This window comes from Benincasa hispida, chromosome 11 (genome assembly GCF_027475165.1).
Source record: "Benincasa hispida cultivar pf3 chromosome 11, pf3_genome.v1.1, whole genome shotgun sequence".
NCBI lineage: Eukaryota > Viridiplantae > Streptophyta > Magnoliopsida > Cucurbitales > Cucurbitaceae > Benincasa > Benincasa hispida.
In genome coordinates, this window is record NC_143488.1 from 86,662,817 (window position 1) to 86,686,512 (window position 23,696).

General features: G+C 33.8%; 1 pseudogene; it reads right to left on the reverse strand.

Annotated features, from left to right (window-relative positions):
* Positions 1-1,093: 1,093 nt before the first annotated feature.
* LOC150032993 (uncharacterized) lies at positions 1,094-23,102 on the reverse strand (annotated as a pseudogene).
* Between the last annotated feature and the right edge of the window lie 594 nt (positions 23,103-23,696).

A 23,696-nucleotide genomic window follows, 5' to 3' on the forward strand; every position in this document is an offset into this window, starting at 1 on the left:
CAACGTATGTACTTTATCAATCTTAGGTATATAAACATAACACACCAAGCTTAGTTTTAACCCTAATGCATGCTTCATACTCTATAAAATAAGTTGGCTTAAATTGTGTTGAATTAGCCTGTAAAACTATTAGCATGTGTTAGATATGGAAAACATACTTGAAAAAACTCATATATTAGTAACATCATGCGTTGATAAACATTCATAAGCATTAACAATTCTAAACTATCCTTCTAGTCTATAAGAAGATACGACTGCCTTTATCCTTAGTTGAGAGTGAACTACTAAATCTAACCTTCAACGTCAACCTTAGTCGGGGAGAACTCTTTTGTTCAATCCCTCGACGTTGTATTACCTACGTGCACGTGGTTATAACTGAGTACCGCCGTACCTTATGTACCTGACTAGGAAACCTTCTCATTGTCCTTCAGTATCCTTAGGTACTTGACTAGGATACCTTCTCATTGTCCTTCGGTATCCTTAGGTACTTCTGCTCAAATACCTTCTCAAACGTCCTTTAGTATCGAGTTGCTAAGATACCTTCTCAAATGTCTTTCGGTATCAAGTTGGTCCGGTACCTTCTCTATTGTCCTTCGGTACCGAGTTGGTCAAATACCTTCTCAAATGTCCTTCGGTATCTGGTTGGGCGAATACCTTCTTAAATGTCCTTCGGTATCACATTTTAAGTAAAACTAGTCATAAACATTTAGTTGAACACTAAAGCTTAGTGCTCAAATCATCGTACTAGTTCATCCATCATACTAGTTGATCATGAAAAATGGAGTTACTTAAACATACTGCTATTTGGACAAGATAACATATCTACATCAATCCTATGGAAAACATGCTTGACTTAGCATGAGAAACAGTTTCACAAATATGTTGCTTGGCACATCGTTTAAACACTTAGCATGAGAAATATTTTCAAAGAAATCATAAGTTCTAAATCATTAAAACAGTAAGCCATTATGTAGTCACTCATAGTTCGATGGCCTCTTAACGAGTTATACGCCTTTCCTAGCTCTTCTTATTCTGAAAGGATATAATTCCCGGTTAAACTACTTAGAATTCTTAGCAAAATACCTCAAATAGTTCATTTACTAATGGAACTTTCATCGTCAAAGACTGCCTTACTAGCAAGATCCCCATGAGCAACACCAGCGAGATCCCTTAGAACGACACCAGCGAGATCCCCATGAGCGACACCAGCAAGATCTCCATGAGTAGCACCAACAATATCTTCATGAGCGACACCAACGAGATCTCCATGAGCGACACCAGTGAAATCTCTATGAGCGACACCAGCGAGATCTTTATTACCAGTGATGCGAGCGATACCAACCCAAATTCTAGCGAGATTTCCTTCATTAGCGAGATTCTCTTCACAAAATTAGTGAGATCTTCTTCATTAGTGAGATCCTCTTTATAAAATTAGCGAGTTCCTCTTCAAAAAATCTCGCTATAATCTCCTCGGTGAGCTGTTTGCTTGTTCTTCCCAAGCAACTGTCTGCTTATGCACAAATTCTCTGTTGCAGTTTTAAAAATCCCTAACTCAAAATCCATACCTCTTTTGAAGAAAATTTACTACAAACATGTTTAGAATTGAGTTAACTTTCTTATCTTAAAATTTTAGCCGCAAATTTCTTATAGTTTGACCTAGAGCTCTCAATCGTCACCTCGGGCCCTGATTAACCCGAGATTCTATCTCTTCAGTAATTTCATCACTTTCCATTCTTTTTCTCCTGCCATCTTTCTTCAGCAAGACAACTTTGAAAACTAGATTCTCCCAGCTTTCAAATGGCACTGATTTCACTAAATTTGCTCATGTAGATTGCTAAAAGCAAACTTTCAAATTTCCTTTTCCCTTTTAATCTTCCTACCGCCTCCCAAATTCAAGGATTAATCGCCATGTGTCAAACTAATAATTGAGCTTCCTTATTTTGTGTTTTCCTTTTCCTTTCTCTACAACTTCTTTACATAACATGGATTTTCACTTATATGATATTTAATATATATTCCTTTAGCCAAACTTGCTTGTTTAGGACACTTTGAATTCGGGGTTTACACTTAGCTACACAAGAGCTTATTTCTCCTTGCTTCTAGCCTCTAACCTTCCTCAAACATGGCTTCATTTAACTCATTAGGAGACATCTCATTACTTACTCTTGCTTAAAGTAATTAGGGTTTGGGCTTTACACTTAAGGACTGATTCCGAGTCTTGAACAATATGGCGCCTGAGAAGGGTTTAGTCATAGTAGGACCATGATCTATTATTCATTAGAGGGATCAATGGTACTTAAGGGGTTAGATGTAACTATAGGGGCAAAATGATAATTTGGCCCAGTTGTACTTACGAGCAATTTGTGAAGGGTCATTGTACTATTGATTGGTTATATCCAATGGACATAGAAATATATCTATAGTACGAAGATTGTACCTCTCAGTATTTAGTGGAGTGCCCGACAATTAACGAATGGTGGATAAGGTAATTAAAGAGTTTAATTAATTATTCACGTACCATTGGAGTTTCAAGCTACAGGTCCATAAGGTCTCTTTGGTAGCTCAAAAAGATTTAGTTGAGAATCAGTTTTTGGGTTAATTTGAATTGTTCGAATTAATAAGAGAGAATTTAATTATATATGATATAATTAAATTAATTAAATTATATATGATATAATTGACATAATGTATTTGACACATTATAGTTTAATTGGAGGAATAAATATTTGAACGTGATTCAAATATATTTTCTATGTATTAGATTCATAGTTGTGAAATTTAATATAAATATGATTTATATTAAACACCATGAAATAGAGAAAAAGAATTGTAGTTTATATTGTATATGATGCAATATTAAAACTATAGATTATAAATATAATATGATAAGTTGGTTATCATATATATTTATATTATTTATTATTTTGGATGACTAATCTATTTTTATCTCTAACCACCTTAGTAGGTGGTTAGGTGGTTTTTGTGGCAAATGGAATAAATAAAATAAGATTTTATTTTTCCAAATAATAATCTACACGGAATTATAGAGTATATACGATATACTCTTTACACTACACGATTAAGTAGAAGCTATACGATAGTTCTTCCTCAATCGTCTTCCATCTCCAAACTCTCAAACTCCCTCCTAACCAAAATAGTCAGAGCCCACCACCACTCAAGCGTTCTCACCTCGAACATACCGAGGAATCCAAGTGGTAGTGTATTCAATCTTTTGGTTCAAGTTTTCTTAAAGAGGGTCTTCAAGTTTGTTGTTTATTAGAGGTTCGTGATAGTTTGAGGGATTTACGAAGAAGTGTTCTTCAAAGGTATAATCACTCGATCCCCATTTCTAGTTTAAAAGCATGCTGTAATTTTTTGCTAAAATGCATAATCTGTTGGTGTTTACTGTAAATTTATGTTTTCAATAAAAATGAAATTTGGACGATCCGCTTACGCTCATGAATCTCTTTGTAAACGAGTTGCTTAAAAAATACACCTAGATGTCATAAAAATGTGATCATCAGAAGACAATTTTACTTAAAGCTCCTCGTAAATAGATGCACTTAAGACTCCAAAATTTTAAATCAATATGTTAGAGAAGACATTTTTCTACATTTCGGATACAATAGCAATATCGAGAGAAATATTTTAAAAGTATTATGCGATGTCTTCTCGTTATTGAATGAAATAACGAATTATTGATTAAAAAAAAAATATGAATCTCAGCCAACTAAAACAACATTCCTTGAAGTGAATGTTGTAAATTTTAATAATCTTGAATGAAATATCATGAATCTCGACCAACTAGAACAACAATATTTCTTGAAGTGAATATTGTAATTTTTAATAATAATCGTAGTCGAAGTCGTGGTCGAGGTTGAGGTCGTGACCATGGTAGAGGAAAAAATAATTATTATTTTCGTTGTGGTCGTTCTAATAATTCAAATTTCAAAAGAATCACACAAAATGATGATCACAAAGGAAAATCTCCCCAAGATAAGAGTTAAAAAAGTGTTGAAAATAAATGTTTCGATGCAGAATGACTAGGCATTGGTCATGTACGTACATTAAAACATTGAGTTGAAATTTTGCATACTAGGATAACAAATTTTGTAAATATCATTAGTATCACCAAAAGAAAATAATAATAAAAACAAAGGACATATGAAACTACTATAAAATAGGGTTTGCCCATTAGCGCATTCACAAGAAACTCAGATAACTAAATTCATCAAAGGTTTCAAAAAAATGGTGAGGCAAAGAGAAATTATTTTGGTTGAGTATGTTGGCATTCATAGCAATGTGTGAGGGAGTAAATGAGTATGACTTCTTGCGAGTTGTGTTTCAATGGCAGCCAGCCACTTGTGGTGTTGCGACGAAGCCTTATCCTTATTGCTATCAAACCCCACAAAATAGATTCGGCTTAGACTATACAATGGCCAAACCCAATGTTCAGGTAGTCCCTTCGATATAAATCAGGTAATTACATTTTGGTTCCCAAAGTTTGATAATAGATTGATTAAATGGGTGGTTGATTTAATTTTATAACTCTTCCTGTTTCAACCTCCTCCTTTTGTCTCCCTCCTTCAACCCTTTCCCTCTTTCTCAGTGAAGATAATACAAAAGGAATTGATGATAAAGATAACAAGACCTCCACATATCTCCACCATAGTATGATATTGTTCACTTTGGGTGTAAACCCTCATAGCTTGCTTTTTGTACCACCCAAAAGGCTTCATAACAATGAAGATAATTGTCCTTACTTATGATCATTCTCTCTCTAACCAATGTGGGATTTTGTTAGCACTCTAACAATCTTCCCTTTGAACAAAGTACCATTTTGAACCTCCCTTCAAAAAAATCTGTCCATGCCCACCCATGAGAGCTTGCTCTAATCCCAAGACAACTCTAGTTCATTTTGGATCACTTGCTCTTCATCTTGAAACAGGCTAGTTCATCCCAAGTCAACTTGCTCTTCTATCCCAAGGCACATTTCGTTCAAACATCCAAACAACTCACACGAGCACGAGCACATATCACACTTGTTCTATTCAAAGGTAGGGAAAACTACAAGGTTACCCAGATAGAGCACGAACAAGGATCACTAAATTTCTTACCCACCCAGCTAGATTTATGCCAAGACCAATTATTGGGAATTTATACTAAAATATAAAGAAACGCAGAAACTAAATTATATCCTGAATTTTCATCTCCAGAAATTAGAGCAAAAAAAAAAAAAAAAAAAAAAAAAAGTTAACAATCATAGAATAACAAATAACTAAGAAAAGGAAAAAGGAATAACGACACCAAAAATATATAACAGGTTATACTAACCACAAATCTCTTACCAAAATAGATCAAACAGTCCAACGCAAACGATTTGGTTTTGCTACAATATGGTATATTGGGATTAACAAAAAAATAAAGAAGCCTAAAATTCAAGAGAATACATATTTAAATTCTCTCCATTATTACTGTCGCACCCAAAAATGAACGTTAAAACCCAGGAATCTGCACTTCAAAACTTGCCGCTTCAAAGTTGGTCACTCAGGGCCCTCTCTGTTTTTTTCTTCAACATGAACATATATATAAGTAACCTAAGGCCCACAATGGGCTCAAGCCCAAAAGCTTTATAAAAAAGAACCTTTAGCATGAATTGGGTCGGGGTGTTTTTCCCCCTCAATTTTGACTTTGGTCAAAATTATATATATATATATATATATATTCTATTAATATGGAGTTTTGTCACCACAATTAGATAGACTAGATGAAAGCCAACCAATTGAAGGAGATAGTAGATACATTATAGTTACAAAAAAGAGAAGATTTAATACCTGACATAGCAGGCATATAAGGGAGAATAATAATAATAATCTAGCCTATAATAACAATAACAACAACAATAGTAATAATTTAAAATTATATATATATATATATATATATATATTTGGAGTATACATCAAAGGTTGGACGAAAGATTTTGACTTTAAAGAAATGGATAGATGTTCTAATAAATAAGTTATACTCAATGTTGATATATTATATTAACTTTTTTGTTAACAACTTTTAACAGTATTTTGGGTTATAGGGCCCAACTGATCAATTCTTTTAACATATCAACAGTAAATTTGAACATTTTAGAAGATAAAGAACCAACTATATTATTACGATTTTTTTGGTTCAGCTATGCAGGAATGATATGATTCAAATATCAAACATAACGGTTATCAAAAGGAGCCTAAGAGATTAGGAACGATCCTTTGGTTCTTTAACCCAAATTAAACTCTCTCATATATATAACTTGATATATATTACTAACTCCAGGTTAAGGTTCTAGAACCCAGACTGAATGAAATGTGGGGAAACGTCATCACAGGAGACAACCAATGGCTATGGAAACCTGAATGGGATAAGCATGGAACTTGCATAGAAGACATTTTATTTGATCAATCAGGATATTTTGAATATACAATGAACACACTCTATTATTTCAATCCTGAGGAGATTCTAAAGAACGGTGGAATTTGGCCTACCCAAGAAGGATACTACACATTGGATGAAATTAAGAGTGTAATCAAAGCAAGAACTGGAAAATTACCAGCCGTTGGATGCAATTATAATCATTGGACTTCATATCAACAATTGCATGAAATAAGCTATTGCGTCACTAAAGAAGGTCAGACTTTTGTGGATTGCCCCTCCAATGCCAACAAATGCAATGGTCATTCCGCCATGTGGTATCCCCCTCCCTACTAGTTCATCATATATTGTAGCAACTTGTATAAGCTAAGGATAAATAATATGAGAATCATAAATTAAAACAAAATTATATACGTATGATTATGAAATTACATTTTGGTTTTTCAGTTCAATTATAATTATTTGACAGGCTTTAATAGTATTAAAAGAGAAGATATGGAAAGAGAGAGCGAGATATGACATGTTTGAGTGTGATTCTAAAATTTACTTTTGTCATTTTTAAAATCATTTAGAAAATGATTTTAATATGTGTCTGAAAGTGATAGTTAAAGTAGTGATTTTAGAAAAGAAGATTTACGTACAATTGATTTTGTAAAATTGATGTTGTAAAATTGATTTTTAAACGATCAAATTGAGCTTGGTTCTAAATTTTTTAAAGTGTTTCTAAATTTTTTTAAGTGATTTTCAAATATTTAAAAGTGAGTTTTAATTATTATGTTTGGTTCCAAAAGTAAATTTAGAGTTACCCAGTTATTCAAAATTGTATTTTCTATTTGAGAAATTATTATTTAACTAAATAACTATGGTAAATATTTATTTATTGTCTATTTTATTGTTAAATTCTTATATGCATGGTTGATATTTTGTGCAATGTGAATGTTTATAATAGATATTGAAAAAAATTCAAAATAAATATAATTGTTTGTTTTATTAACAATTTTGAGCAATGTGAACAATGGCCGTCATCTTTTGTTCCAATATTTAAAATAAAAAAAATCACAAATAGCTAACCAACAATATTTTAACAAAAATTGAATTAGATAACCGTTGATTCCTGGTTAATCAATTAATAAAAAACACTATGTTGAATAAGAAATTTTGGATCAATTAGAAGTTGCCACGTCATTTACTAAATTAATGATGAAATTTCAAATCATTAAATTTGGGCTCGATTAGGAGTTGACATATGATCCGAATTGAAGTTGACGACCAATTTCGATGACGCCACCTTGTTTTATCATGACCGTTGAATCAAATAAGATTAATTTGGCCCAATTTGATATTATTATTTGGGTCAAGTCCAACTAAGCCCAAAAATAGGTTGAATTTACAGGCCCAAGTACAACTAATTGGGCCCAAAGGCCAAGCCCATAGATCAACCAAGCCCAAATCCACCTGTGAACTTTATAAATAGAGAAGCTCTCCAAATGTGGAGAGGTCAGCAATTCTACACTCCAGAAAACTTAGAGGGAATTCACTCTTGAAGCTGACCACGCTTGAAGACTGAAGTCCTGGAGATACAAGCATTCTGAAAACCAAAGTTCTTTGAAGATACAAGCATTCTAACCATGCTTAAAGACTGAAGTCCTTTGAAGATACAAACATTCTGATCACGCTTGAAGATTGAAGTCCTTTGAAAATGCAAGCATTCTGAAGGCTGAAAAAGATACAAACATTCTGAACACACTTGAAGACTGAAGTCCTTTGAAGATACAAATATTCTTCCAAGACTCGAAGTTCAAGAACATCCACACGCCCCACTCCTATACATCAAGCATTCAACCGAGAGAGAATCAGAGGATCAAGTACTAGAGATTGAACCACATCGCATAAAATCAACATCAACTCCAACTAAGTTCAACTTCACGAAACAAGTTTCTCTAGAAGCCTCGTGCGGACACTAATCTTCTTGAGGCCGATCATCCAAGAAATCAACAAGTCCAAAGGCCGATCGTCCAAGAAGATCATCAAGAAAATCAACGAACCCAAAGACCGATCATTCAAGAATATCAACCAACTTAAAAACTATAGTTTATTTTAAGAGCATCAAAATATTATGTATTAGAGATTGTATTCACTTTTCACAAAATTAATACAAAAACAAAGTTCAAGTTTCACGAAATAAATTTCTCTTAAAATCTCGTGCGAACACACCTATCAACTAATTCTTCAAAAATTAATTTGAAATAATTTTAGATTTTTCTAAAATCAATTTTAGCTCATGCCAAACAACATCATTATGAGAAAATGTGATTCTGACAAGAAGAAAAAGTGACTCTGACCATCTCAAAATCACTCTTAAACATACCCTTAATCATTTAAAATCAATTTTAAATTTACAGTTTTATAATACTTTTTGCTATTATGCAACTCTCACAAAAATAATGTGTGTAGGTCCACCCCATGACTAATTAAGTATATATTCAAACTAAAAAAGGTAATAGTCATCTCAAAAGTATAATTGGAATTTCGCTTCTTAGTCCAAAATTCCCAATTTTGTTATATGTTCTTTTAAAATTTATGGATTTATTTTTAAAAGTTAAAATGCACAGTTACATTAATTTTGTTTATATATAAATTTAGTATTTTCATGTTATAAATTCATATAAATGTGAAATTTGAATGTGTATATAACATCACATATTATTATAAATTATTGTAAAGTATGTATGATGACAATTATATATATTTTATAGCATAACACTTCGTTCATAAAATTAATAATAATTGATCATAATTAATCAAATATTTTGTTGGTAAGTATAATTATCTTATGTATTACAACTGTATTAATGAACACATTTCAGGATAAACCTTTTAAATTTACTACTAATAAACACATCTTTGAAAACACTAAAAACATGAAATACAATTTTTTTTTTTTAAATTACTATATTCATTATTTTTAAATTTTTGTTATTAAATCACCGAGCAAACACACTCTAAAACTATAAGAATTAAATTAACAAAAAATTTAAACAATAAGATCAAAATTGAAAATATACTCAAACATTAGGGACAACTAAAACATACCTTAACCTTGACTATTAATTGTTTCCATTAGTGAACAACAATGACATGAAAATGTTCATGAATGGTATCAATATTCTATTATTAGTTTGTTAACATAAAGCTGAAAAATAATTAAGTAAAATAATTAAGTAGCCAAATTTTAAGTGGCAATATATAAAGTCAATTAACTTACAGAACTATCAAAAGATTCAAAACCCAAATACGAACAAAAGGTTTTCAAATTATGTTTCACACAAAACGAAAAAAAAAACATGTAAATTAGGCTTCAAATTTCTCCATCGAAAATCATATAACCATAAAATCCTCATTCAGAACCATGCTGCTCCATATCAACTCTTCCTTGATAGCGTTTTTATATACAAGTTTTTTTATTTGTTATATGTTAAAGCTTTTTTTATTAATATCAAATTATTATAAAGAACGATTATAAAATGCTATGAACTAATAAAAAAAATAAATAAATACTATGAACGGTAAACTATAGATGTCGAACAGTTGTTGCGTCGTGGAGGAACTACTATCGTAAAAGCAATGATGGCGCGACTTCAGTGACAATCGCACATTCAGTTTCAGGCGTGCTTTCACCGAAAATTGGATTGGAATGGAGGAAAAACAATGCTCATAACAGATAAAGGAAGATCAGAAATCAGATATTAAAAAACAATAAGAAAAAATGATGTTCTATTACAGATCTGTGTATGAATTTATGAAGAAGATGAAGCATATGAAATGACTAGGGCTGAGGAGAAGACAAACGAGCATGATGGGAAGAAAACAGTCAATGAAACCAAAACTCATTTAATATTAAAATGTTTAATTTTTAGGTTAAAAAATTTAAATGGATAAGTAATAAAAAGTTTTTTCTTTTTCCTGCAAGTGTGGGAACCTGAACTCACCAAATAGACGGCGGCGGCGACACGTGCGTGTGGTGAAAGGGTTATTCTTCCACCACCACCACACTTTGGAGTTACCTCTAGCGCCTTGGTATTTAAATATGGGACAACATTCTCCCATTCCTTTTAACTTTTGTGAGGGCCTAGGCCTAAGAGTCATTTCCAACAATCCCCCACAAATGATAAATGATTGTTATAGTAAAATTAAATCAAAATAAAATATTTGAAGAATATGTTTTGAGGAAAAATAAGAAAACAAACTTGAACATCAATATCTAATGATTTGAATTGATGCATAGTGAAGCGGGGCAACAACTTTATTAGAGAAAGTGAGTTACCTCTTGAACTGTCAATAACATTGGTTGAGACCCTACAACATGTTTTACTCCAAGTATTTTTCCTTGATTCCATGATCTAGGGTGTGCTAATTAAGGTCATGCACACAAACCTCGGGTCACTGTGAAATTTCTAGAAAGAGACCCTTAAACTCTTTCATAGAAGATGACCACACCTTCACTATCACATCAAATGCTTCATCAATTCAGTTAGAGACAAACCACTCAAAACTAAGCTATGAAGACTTCATCATTTAGTCCGTACTAGGACCAACTTCATCAAGTTTGTCAAAGACAAACCACTCAGATACTGAACTATGAAGATTTCATTATTATCCATCAAATTCATATCAGGACCACCTAAAGAAAGAATTATGGATCATTTAAATGTTTTAGTTTTATCCATCAAGTCCGTACTAGGACCACCCAAATAAAGAGCTATGGATCATCAAATCTATCGCAATAGATCTCCCAGAAAAAGGGTTATGGACCATCAAGTCTATCACAATAGACCACCCAGATGAAGAGCTATGCACTACTATAGGGTTTTAAGCCCCATGTTCACTGAGGATTCTAAAATTATTTTCCATGTTAGTCGTTTGTTTAGATAGTCAGCCAGATTCCTCTTAGATCTTACAAATTCCAAGGAAATAACTCTTCCATTTAATAACTGTTTCACAGCTCCATGTCTGAGACAGATATGCCTCCTTTTGCCATTATATACACTATTCTTGAAAATTCCTATGGCAGTTTATAAGTCACAATGCACTGAGACTTGTACTGATGGCCTCCACAATGGTACATGTCTTATTAGACTTCTAAGTTGCTCAGCCTCTTGTCTTGCTAACTCTAGAGTAATAAATTCAAATTCCATGATAGATCTAGCTATGCACATTTGTTTTGTAGACTTTAACGATATGGCTCCTCCTCCAAGTAAGAATACATATCCATTAGTAGAATTGACCTCGTCATTATCTGTTACCCAATTTTCATCACAATCTTCTAAACAACAGGGAATTTATTGAAATGCAAACAATAGTTTATTGTGCCCTTAAAATATTTCAACAAATGACGAAGAGCACCTCAATGATTTTTATTAGAATTATGTGTGTATTTACTCAATCCACTTATAGCGTATGCAATATCAGGTTTGGTATAGTTCATTAGAAACATAACACTACCTATGATTTTTGCATATTCAAAATGAGACACACTATCTTTTTTATTTTTTTTAAGACTTATACTAGTATCATAAGGTGTTCATACAAGAGGATCATCAAAGCAATCAAATTTCTTTAATAGTATTTCAATATAGTGTGATTGACACAGAGAAAAATCATTTTTCAGTTTTTCTTATTTTAACATCAAGTATTACTTTAGCTTCCCTTAGATCTTTCATTTAAAAATGTGACGATAATAACAACTTGGTATTATTTTTTACCGGTATGTCTATTCCAAAGATGAGCATATTATCAACATAAAAACATACATTCACACACTCTACTCTAAACAATTTTGAATAAATACACATATCAGAGGAATTCACCTTGAACCCATTATTTATTAAAGTATTATTGAATTTTTTATACCATTGTTTGGGAGCTTGTTTAAGACCATAAAGATCTTTTTTAAGTTTACATACTTCACTTTCCTGACTGGCAACTATAAAACCTTCAGGTTGTACTATATAAATTTCTTCTTCTAGATCACCAATAAAAAAAAAGCTATTTGTACATCCATTTGGTGAATTAGTGATGCGTTTTGTTATTATGATGAAATAATGGAGTAGAATGCGATGGTGGAAAATGCATTGTGCATGTAAGTTTTCTCAGCAAGACCCAAGTATAAATCCTACTGAGTTGCTTGGTAAGCCCAGGGTCGAACACAGGAACTAAGGAAACAGTATGCGATGATAATTTTTGACTACTTTGTAGTAACAAATAAAGCAATGCATTGGTTGGTAAGTTGTTTGAAGTATAAAAGCTATGCGACGGATTTGAGAAAAAAGTTAATAATACGAAAGATGCGATGAGTATGCGGGGGAACGAGTTAAGAAGGAGTTTAGCTAACACTTCCTTGGATTGCGTTCATGTTATGCGATCATGCTACATACATACAACAACAAATCATCTCTCAATGCAAATGCTATGGCTACTAGTTTTAGAATGCATGCGATGTATGCGATGGTGTCTATAGGACCTACGTTTAAGCCTCTATTCTTGTCTATACGATGACAAATGACACACACATACACAAGGCGACCGCATACTACCATAACCTATCTCTAGGGTACATGCGATGCATGTTGGCAAACAAAGTTTATCTCTAAGTCTCTATCTCTTGCTTATGCAGATCTAATCTTGCTCTTTCGAGTCTAGATTCTAACCTAGCTCTCTCAAGTCTTAGGTTCTTTCTTTAGACTCTCTCTCGTGTAGCTCTAAAGGGGTGATGGACGCAACATAAGACAAGTTGATCGCATGCAATGAAGATCCTAGGTCATGTTAGCTAAGTACTTCTCAACCCATTCGACAGTTTTAGCTACTCATGCATATTTTAAAGAGAGTGAACAGATGTAGAAATGCTTCTATATATATATATATATATAAAATCGAAGTACAGAATGACAATGTGAAATAAGGATAAAGAGCCTGGTAGCAATTTCTTGCTTCCCAAGGCTTTTACACTGTTCTGCTCTACTCTACTCAAAAGATATTCTTGCTCTCGCAAGAGTCGGGCCTCTCTCTGTTTTCCACACTCCTTGGCACTCTCTCGAGCTGACCAAGACGATCTTCTAGCTTCTTTTCCCTTCTCTCACTTCCGCCTTCTAAGTATAAGGAATGAAGAATAGAGGCTAACTATTATCGATATGGCTCAGCTGGAATGAAAAACCGAACTCTTTAATGAAGGTGGCCTTTGGTATTTATAGCGCGTCAAGGTGAAGAACTTTTCTCTCAAATGATTGCACTGATTGGATGTCATTAATTCTCTATCTGATGCACCAAATATTTGTCATCGAAAAGTTGAGTGTACTTGCTACAGTATGTTGTTAATGGCTTGTCAACTTAATTCAGAATCGACCGTCATCAGCTTTCTATCCCGTCGTGATTTATTAAGCTTTCACCTTGATGCGCCGACTTTATGCGGCCACCTTCTTGAGCAGGTTTTCACGAACACAAATGATCGTATAGCCTTGCGGTCGCAATCTTTTATGCGCTCAGACGCTAATTTTCCTTGATCGCAATTTCACTTTGCGTGAACGCATTTTCCTGCATAAGTTGAAATTTGGCAAGCGTTTGCTCAAAAACTTTTTATTCCTTCTCCGCAACCTTGCGTTTAGCCCTTGAGAATGTGTTCATTCAAAACAATTCAAGATTATGCAATTACTTATCCAAATGCGACATTAAACCTGGTTACGCTCTTCGTTTTGGCTTACCCCCACGTGTGTCATGCGGGCATCCAACCTCGGTTGCGTTCCATATTCATCTCAACTCATGTCTTGCTTAATTTGATTTGCGCCCGATAGAGGAGTTGCGTTTATGCGTTGGTCCTGGCGACTTACCTTCATTTTGGCTTGCCCCCATGGGTGTCATGCGGACATCCAACTACGGGTAAATGCCTTTCATAACTTAACTCTAATCAACATGGGTTTCTCTATTGCGTTGACAGTGGAGTTGTTATTTTCATTTTTTTTTTTTTAAGAGAATGACCGCAATGTAATGAACGCAATTCTCCGAGACCGTTGCCACCTCCAAACTTAGAGGGTGACAGCGTTCTCACTGCAAGCTAAAAACAAACTCAACAAGAATGTGATAACAAATGTTTGAGCAAGGGTTTGCACATAATAAAACTATAGACTTTCACAATTTGAAGAAGCTATTAAAAGTATGGAGACCCTTGTGATACTAGTTAGAGGATGCAGTGAATTATTTGTACCATTATAGATGCATTGCAAAGAACCGCAATCAGACAAGGAGAATTTCAAAAGGATAATACGTAAAAGATAACAAGAACAGAACCTTAAGTAGAATAACGCATGCGATAATGAGTTGGAATTCATGCGATTGAAGCCATGCGTTGAAGGATGTGGAGGATTCTTCCGTTGTAACTGCGCACCGAGGAGAGTTATTATCGCACCTAGAAGGAGCAAACGCACTATAACCAAGGAAGCAGCTGCATATCCAAAATAACAATAAATAAAAATAATAAACTAAACTAAGAAAGCAACATAAAGATAGAGTAGAAGACGTCCCTGGAGAAATTTGAGTATTGTCACCGAAAGGAGTCTCCCATGCAGGAGATGACTCTCAACTGGTCAAGGGGCTCGCCCTGACCATTGGAGCTTCCAGCAATTGTTGGACGCATGATGGTTGACATGCGCCTAAGACTGCTTCCAACTGATACGAGAAATAGCCTTTCTATCTCAGGGTTAATATTTGACTTTCGACGCATCGCCTATACTTCAAATATTGTTTACAGCTTGGTCGCACAAGCTACAATACGCCTAAGATTGAAAGGGTGCCTGCAAAAACACAAAACTTCACAAAACATTAGCTGCCAAGTCCCCGGCAACGGCGCCAAAAACTTCTTGGAAGAAAAATTAGGGACGGATGGGATTGTACATGAAATCATGTGTTAGACATGGCTTAAGCTATGCGTCTGAGGTCATGCGTCAGAACGAAAATGTGTTAATCTAGTATGCAATGACCACGCGTTCCTATCACAAGTTTTCTTACGCTCGCAACAGGTATAACGCGAACGCAAGTTTCTCGAGTAATCCGAGGTCGAACACAAGGACTTGTCACTCAATAATGCTTGTGAAACAATGAGTTTGAGGCGATGAATAAAAATAAAAAGAAGAAGTTTAATGGATTTACACACTACTCCTACTCCTAACTAAACAGATTGAGCAATAGAAGACTTGCGATGAGAATAGGTAGATGCCCAACAACCATTAACGCATAGTAATGTTTATTATCTTAAATCGCCCGAGTAATCCCAGCTTGTCACACTAACGCATCACACACCTCTCGGTGGTCAGCCGTATGACTATATCTCTAGAGTGTATGGTTGCGTCGAGCATAAGATTGTGCTTACCTTTAGGAACAATGCATACTTTGCTTTAGTGCGTTCCATCTCTTATCTTTTCAGGCGGTTAGACGCGACTATTTAACTTATAGATAAGCATTGCAACAACCCATAGACAAGCGTTGCTATAGCCTTTCACCAAGAAAAGAGGGTCACTATACTTGCACAACGCACATCTCTCGGTGGGTTGCTACATGAGTCCTATCTCTAGGCTACACAGTTAAGTATGCGATCGTCTTTGATAAATAAAAGATGAAGGTAAACGATGATAAAGATAAAGATGATAAAGAAGATGGCATTGAAGGAATCAAGATATGCATTGATTACAAAAATGTCTTAATATCTTAAGCTAAAATGTAATACAATACAGAGGTCAGAAGAGAAATGAAGGACTCTGCATCAAGGCTGCCGGTGGTGCCATGGATGAATGGTGGAGATGTCTCTCTCGAGCTCTATCTCCGGCGAAAGCTCCAGTCGTCACTCGGTCTGGTTTGTGGAGGTGAAGAATTCTCACTGAAAATCTTGCTCAAGCTCTCATCTGTGATCACAAACCTCTTCCTTGAGCTAGAATTTCGGATGCTTTGAAATGAAGGTAGAAGGGGCTATTTATAGGGTTTAAACACCGACATCTATCATGATTGCGTTATGGCTTACTGCTGCTTTTGTCACGGTATGGGCATTGTCACACCGTCTTATCTTGTTGATACTCCCAAAGTATGCATCCGAGCTTGATTCAGCTAAAGTTATCAACGTGTTCTACCCATCTTTCGATCTTTTATTATGACTATCACTCCGTGGCCACAATCTACAAGTGATTACCGTATTCGCTTTGATCACCACAACTTCCATTTGATGGACGCATGTGATCACCGCATGCATTCGTCTATGCAATAGGTCGATTTTCAGCGCATGCGTTTGTCTTTGCGTTCGCCTGGCTTCAACGCATGCATTTGATTGTGAGTACTTATTTCCAACGCACGCGTTTAATTCCTCCGATGGCTTCAAAAATAGACATTTTGGCACAGAGTAACACATAATATTGGGTTAGTGAGGATTTAGGTGCTAATCGACGCAAAACTCAATTTTTCACAAGTTCTAAGTATTATCACCACATTTTCTACTTGTTAGCCCTCTTAATTCTAAATAAACGGCTGATAATAACTGGCATTTATGCCAGTTATCAAAAACTAAAGATTTTCTTTAGAAAGTCGATCGCCTTCTTCTTTCCTAGATTTCTCAAGGTTGCCTTATTCAAATCCTATGTACCAAAATCTCCTTAATTCTTATCCAGGTCTCTTTTTGAAATATTTCTAAAATTTAGGGACCGCAAGTTTAACCTTCAAAAAGACTTTACTTGTTTCCAGGGCATCGCATGATTTATTTCATAAAAACTTTTTCAATTGGGGTATTTCCAAATGATTTTTATCCTTGCGTATTATAGACATATATTATTTTATTATTTTATTTTATTTTTTTTATGACCTTACACTGATCCAAGTGCCTAACCTTTGTTTTGGCTTGCCCCCACGTGTGTCATGCGGACATCCAACTACGAGCAAGGTGCTCTTCCTCAGTCTAAACTCATGCCCATTTGGCAGCAGAGTTGCGATCATTTATTTATGCGTTGATCACGATTCCTACCTTCGTTTTGGCTTGCCCCCACGTGTGTCATGCGGATATCCAACTACGAGTAGGATCTGATTGCAACGTTATGATATTTTTTTTATTTATAATTTTTTTTAATGCCTAAAAATAGCAAAATAGAAAAAGAATACCGCACCCTCAAATTTAAACCCAGCAATGTCCTCATTGCTGAAAGATTGAAAGAAGTTATGTGATGCTCTTAGAAAATTCCGTAAAAAGTCGGTTTGAAAGGAAGCTGGCAAACCACTAACTGCTAGAAATATTTCATGATATGACTGTCCTAAAATTAAGTTGACTCTAGTATATACAAAGAAAATAGAGGCATGCGTTTCATCATTGAAATCATAATTGGCAAAGAAAAATAATGTGGTGACATACTAAATTAATCAATGTTAAATGATTACGCCGACTAAAGAGGATGCACTAATAAAATTTTCAAAGTTAAAATGCGACACGAGAATGCAAAATTTGGAATAGAAAAAGTCAAGGAAAGATACAACCCCTAAATTTTCTTTGTCGCCCGCATTATTTGTGGATGCATCATTCTCTGCGGCGAATTGCTCCCTTCGATTGCGGTGGTGGAATAAAGTAGTTGCGTCTTTCGTGCAGCTCCTCCACAATCGTTCACCTCGATCGTTGCAAAGAAAACATTGAGAGTGTCAAATAACAGACAGAGTTAACAAAATCATTTACCACGATCGTTCAACACGATTGCGGTGCCAATTTTTTTTTTATAGAAGAATGCAACGGATAACGAAATGATAATAACTGTAAGAAGATAGAGATACGTTCATGAATTAAAGATTTTAACAGATACTTCATAAAACTTGTGTCCCTGATGAATTTGAATCGCATGATTGTGCAGGGACCGCCCACTTCTTTTTTTAGTTAGAGTTCCTTAGGTACACGGAGGCGACCTTGCGATGTACGTCTTCTTCGCGATATATTTTGACTCTTTGTCCGTTAACTTTGAATCCGTTGGTCCTGTCTTCATTTGATAACTCAACTGCGCCATGTTCAAGAGGTTTTTTGGCATGAAGACCTTTTTCAAAAAAAAGATATTGTTGTCGTTTTTCCCTCAAGACATGATTCATATGGAGGTAGGGAGATGTCTTCTAACTGATTTAGATGACCATTTTTTTTACCAATCTCTCAATCCTGTTGAGATTAATGTGACCAAGCCTGAGGTGCAAAAGATAAGCGTTAGGGGAAATTTTCCGCTTTTTATTATGAGTTTCAGCCATTTTAAACATCTCTCTATTTAAAATAGCTTTTGCTTCCGTTGGTTATAATATGTATAAGTTATTTGCAAGTCTAGCAGAACAAATATGAACACCTCTTGAATAAACAAACACTTCATTACATTCAAAAGATACACTATATATATTCTCTAAAAGACAAGAAATGGAGATCAGATTTCTTTTCATCTTAGGTACAAAGAACACATTTTTGAGTGAGATAAAAGAATCCCCAAAAAACAACTTCACATCTCTCACTACTTCAGCTGAAATGACTTCATTTGTGCCCACCTTGAAAATCATCTCATATTTAGAAAGTCTTCTCCAAGAACTAGTTTCCTGTAGAAAAGTACAAACATGATTAGCGGCGCCTGAATATAATATCCAAGTAAGATGAGAATTTTCAACTATACATGTTTCAACAACTAGTAAATCATATTTACCTTATTGATTCTTTTCTGTTTTCTTTGTAGCCAGATATTTTGGGCAATTACGCATCCAATGCCCAACCTCTCCACAATGGAAACATTTTCCCTTGAGCGTTTTGTTTTTGTTTTTCTTCGCAACGGTTTTCTTTTTCCCTTTTCTTTTCTTCTTCATTTGAACAGTTTTATCCTTAGAAAAAGAAGGACCAACTTTCTTATCATCAATGGATTTTGTACCAGACGTGGACTCTTTGTAGAAACTTTTCGGTTTGAAAATAACATTTATTTCTTTTTCCTTGAGTTTCATCATCGATTTATAAGTTTGCAATTCATTCAAAAATGTCGTTAAGTTATGTGATTTTGTTCATGATAACATTTGTCCTGAATGATAGATAGCTCTCTAGAAGAGATTCCAGTATCATGCTCACTTGACTTGTTTCGTCTATCATAGCCCCGTGAGCCTCTGCAATGATAAAATGTACCATCATGTCGAGAATTTGTTCTCTTACGTGGGTCCCATCCTTCATACGTGTCACATACACATATTTGATGGCTTCATATCTAATAGACGATGACAGTTGCCCGAAAATCTATTGTAATAATGTCGTGATTTCACGAGCTGTGGGCATGACTTCATGTTTCTTGTTGAGTACATCAGATATACTCGCCAAGATATAGGCCCGAGCTTTTTCGTTCGCCCTCAACCACCTATCATAGAAATCCCGAAGATTTTGGGTCGACGTTGAACTAGGAACTACATGACGCTCCTTCATTAACACTAACCTTAAATCATCTACTACTAATATTCTATTGATATTCGATTTCCAATTTGAGTAACCCTCTCCATTAAATTTGCACTAGAAGAAATTTGGGACCGACATTAAAAATAGTGTTATTAAAGCCCTTGTCGGTTGCCTTTAATGTCAGTTTTAAACCGACATTAAAGGGCTTCATTAACACCAATAACACAGCCTTTAATGTCGGTTGCAACCGACATTAAAGGTCTTTAGTGATTAAAGCCTGTCGGTTGCAATCGACACTAAAGGTCTTTAATGTCGGTTGCAACCGACATTAAAGCCAGTTTTTTTTTTTTTAATTCCTAACCGACATTGAAATCCGAATCTGTCCGTTGTTTTTAAATTCCATTGTCGAATCCATTTTTTTGTCAAATAAGTTAAAAATGACATTATATGTCTCGTGTTGAGTTAGGAAATGTCCGTCATTATTTTATATTAAAAATTATAAAAAAATTTACATGGCGAGCCCATCAATATTTGTCTTCCACCTATGAATTTATCCACAAACAAGAATCAATATTTCCAATCCATTATATATACTCATCAATATTTGTCTTCCACCCATGAATTTATCCACCAAAATTTGCAAAACAATACCAGAACCAGACTTTCATAGAATACAGCTTACACTAAAGTCATCATTTCTCTCATTCACAAATATCAATTAGTACTAATTTCATGAATAAACAAGAATCACAATACCAGAATCAGAATACAAGAACCGGACTTTCATAGAATATAGCTTACACCAAAGGCATCATTTTTCTATTTCACAAATATCAATTAGTACTAATTCCATGAATAAACAAGAATCACAATACCAGAACCAGACTTTCATGGAATACAACTTACACCAAAGCCATCATTTCACTCATTCACAAATATCCATTAGTACTAATTCCATGAATAAACAAGAATCACAATACCAGAATCACAATACCATGAATACAACTTCCAATAATAAACAGATCATGTCTTCCACCTATGAATTTATCCACAAACAAGAATCATAATACCAGAGCCAGACTTTCATAGAATACTTACACCAAGCCATGATTTCTCTCATTCACAAATATCATATTATTACTAATTCCATTCACAAAGATCATAATTAGATAAATTTACATTCATTCTAAGTTACCATTTACATTCTATTGAAACAAAAAATAAAAAAAACATCCTTACACAAAACTTGCCCATTGGGTCCGAATTACGTCGATCTCTCCTTGCGTATATGCATCTTTTGTAATGAACTACAAAAAGGGAAAAAAAAAATTCAACATAAGTTTACATCCATTTATTAAATTAAAGCTAGTACTATATAAAAAAATAAATAATTTATGTATGAGGCTAGTAATGAGAGTAGTAGGATTATGCACTATTTTGTATATTTACTTTTGCACATAGTACCCGCATCCTACATAATCTAATTGATGAGGGCATTGCATATAAAAAAGTTGAAAACAATTGTTAAATTTTTATAAAGAAGTCGAATGAACATAAATTGTTAAAAAATGAATACAAATTTACATTTACAAGTTTCCATTTTGGAGAAGACCGATAGTGTAGGAGATCGTGCTTGGCTTGCCATGTTTTCAATCCACTAAATAGTTTAAAAATATTAGTTAAACATAAATACTTCAATTAAGAACTAAGAAATTTCAATTACATTTACATAGTTATAACTCCATGAAAATCCTCTTGAACCTTACTTCGAAGAGAGTCCAAAATATAAATACAATTTTCTTGTAGATTGATTACAATCAATATCCAATGATAACTATAATAAGCAACAATTTTGAAATATTAGTACGTGTATAATGCAAATTAAAAATAACTTAAGAACTTGTATCTACTTACCATGTGTTATATGGAATGAGGACTAATTAGTCTAAATTAGCAAATTCTAGTTGATTGGCTAAATTTCTGGATCAGATATCTTGAGACTTCATGTGTGGCGATATTCTTACTTGATCAATTATAAAAAACTTCTTCGTAATATCACAACCACATTCATCCCAAAGATATCTAAACAAAGTAAAAGTTTTTATTTATCAACATGAAACAAAGTATACATGAATGAATCTAGATGAATAATACTTACGCATGAACTTATATGTATGTAAATCTAGATGAGTATACATTTCGGTGAGAACATCTTCACCTTCATGAACTTCAGCCAATTTATCCTGTAAAACATATTACAATTTTCACACAATATCTATATCATCTTAAACTTATATATATGTCATCTTAAATTTTGCATAATATATACTTACAATCCGATTGGCACATTCTCGAGTAACTTCATCAAAGTATTCATTATTCTTTCCTTTTCTTGCTTCTTTCCATAAAGTCGCCCGATAAGAAGGGTCATTCAATAGGTTCTACATGAACATACATATTTAATTAGCATAAACATAATAGAATAAAAGATTTAATTTAAGTCGAATAACTCACTAAGTCTTGGGTAAGATTCGCATAGCCCTTCCGAGAAATGTGGTGGTTATATACACATTTTGCACGTCTTTCTTTTTGAACACGACTGATTTTCTGTACAACAAATCTAGTTGAAGTTACCTATCAAAACAATGATAACGTTGACATGTAATTTATTGTGAATGACTTATCTCCCATTCTTCACTCAATCGTTCATTGACAAACGATATCCAATGATCTTGCTCTATATGAGAATATTGTCGGGGTGGAAATTGCAAGACCGAGGGTTCATCCTTAAATGGAAGTATGAACTTTTGAGTCAATGTTGTCTTGAAAGTCTAAAACTTCCTAGATGCAGACATTAGTATACAATGTTTGGACTTAGAGTCCACATTGAACGACATTTGCACAATGAAAAAAGTAGTTAAACAATAAACTAATAAACTACTATGCACATGAATTAAAAGTTTAGAAAACATACCGCTACACAATAAAAAAATTTGTCTTTTAAATGGTTTGGAACTTTTTTCCAAGAATCATACGTTATAGGAATTTTTTGTCGAACACAAACTCCTATATAACTCTGCATCTTCTTTGCTCTATATCCAACCGCTTGTCCATGTTCATTATAATCGATGGTCAACCGTTGCCCAGATGTCCTTATTTATGCCAACTCAGATATTGTAGTTGGGCCACGTGGTATACTTATTCTACTATGTTTTTGTGGGATCATATTTCTATCATCCTCGCTGCTATTTGTTGAAGTTTCCATGTCAATCTGCAAAAAAAAAAAAAAAAAAAAAAAAAAAAAAAAAAAAAAAAAAAAAAAAAAAAAAAAAAAAAAAAAAAAAAAAAAAAAAAAAAAAAAAAAACAAAAAAACCAAAAAAAAAAAACAAAAAAACAAAACAAAACAAAACAACCAAAAAACAAAAAACAAAAAACATATAATCTTAATATTTAAATACATATAACCATAGTAAATGACATACGTATTTAATACATTATTTATCAACCCATCGACTCTCACAATCATGTCTAATGTATGTGGATGTTGTATCATCAATCTCAGTAAATGTATCAACATTGGGCATTCTTTACATACCTCCATAACCACACTCTTGTAGCATATCTCCTATTTCATCTTCATAAAAATCATCCTCAATTGTTCATTGTGGAGATGTTAGAATAATTGACCAACCCAAATTTGTAGGGTCTTTTACATAAAACACTTGTTTTGCTTGAGAGGCTAAAATAAATGGGTCTGATTTATGTCAAATACGATTGAGGTCCACAATAGTAAACCCAAACTCGTCTATTTTGACTTCA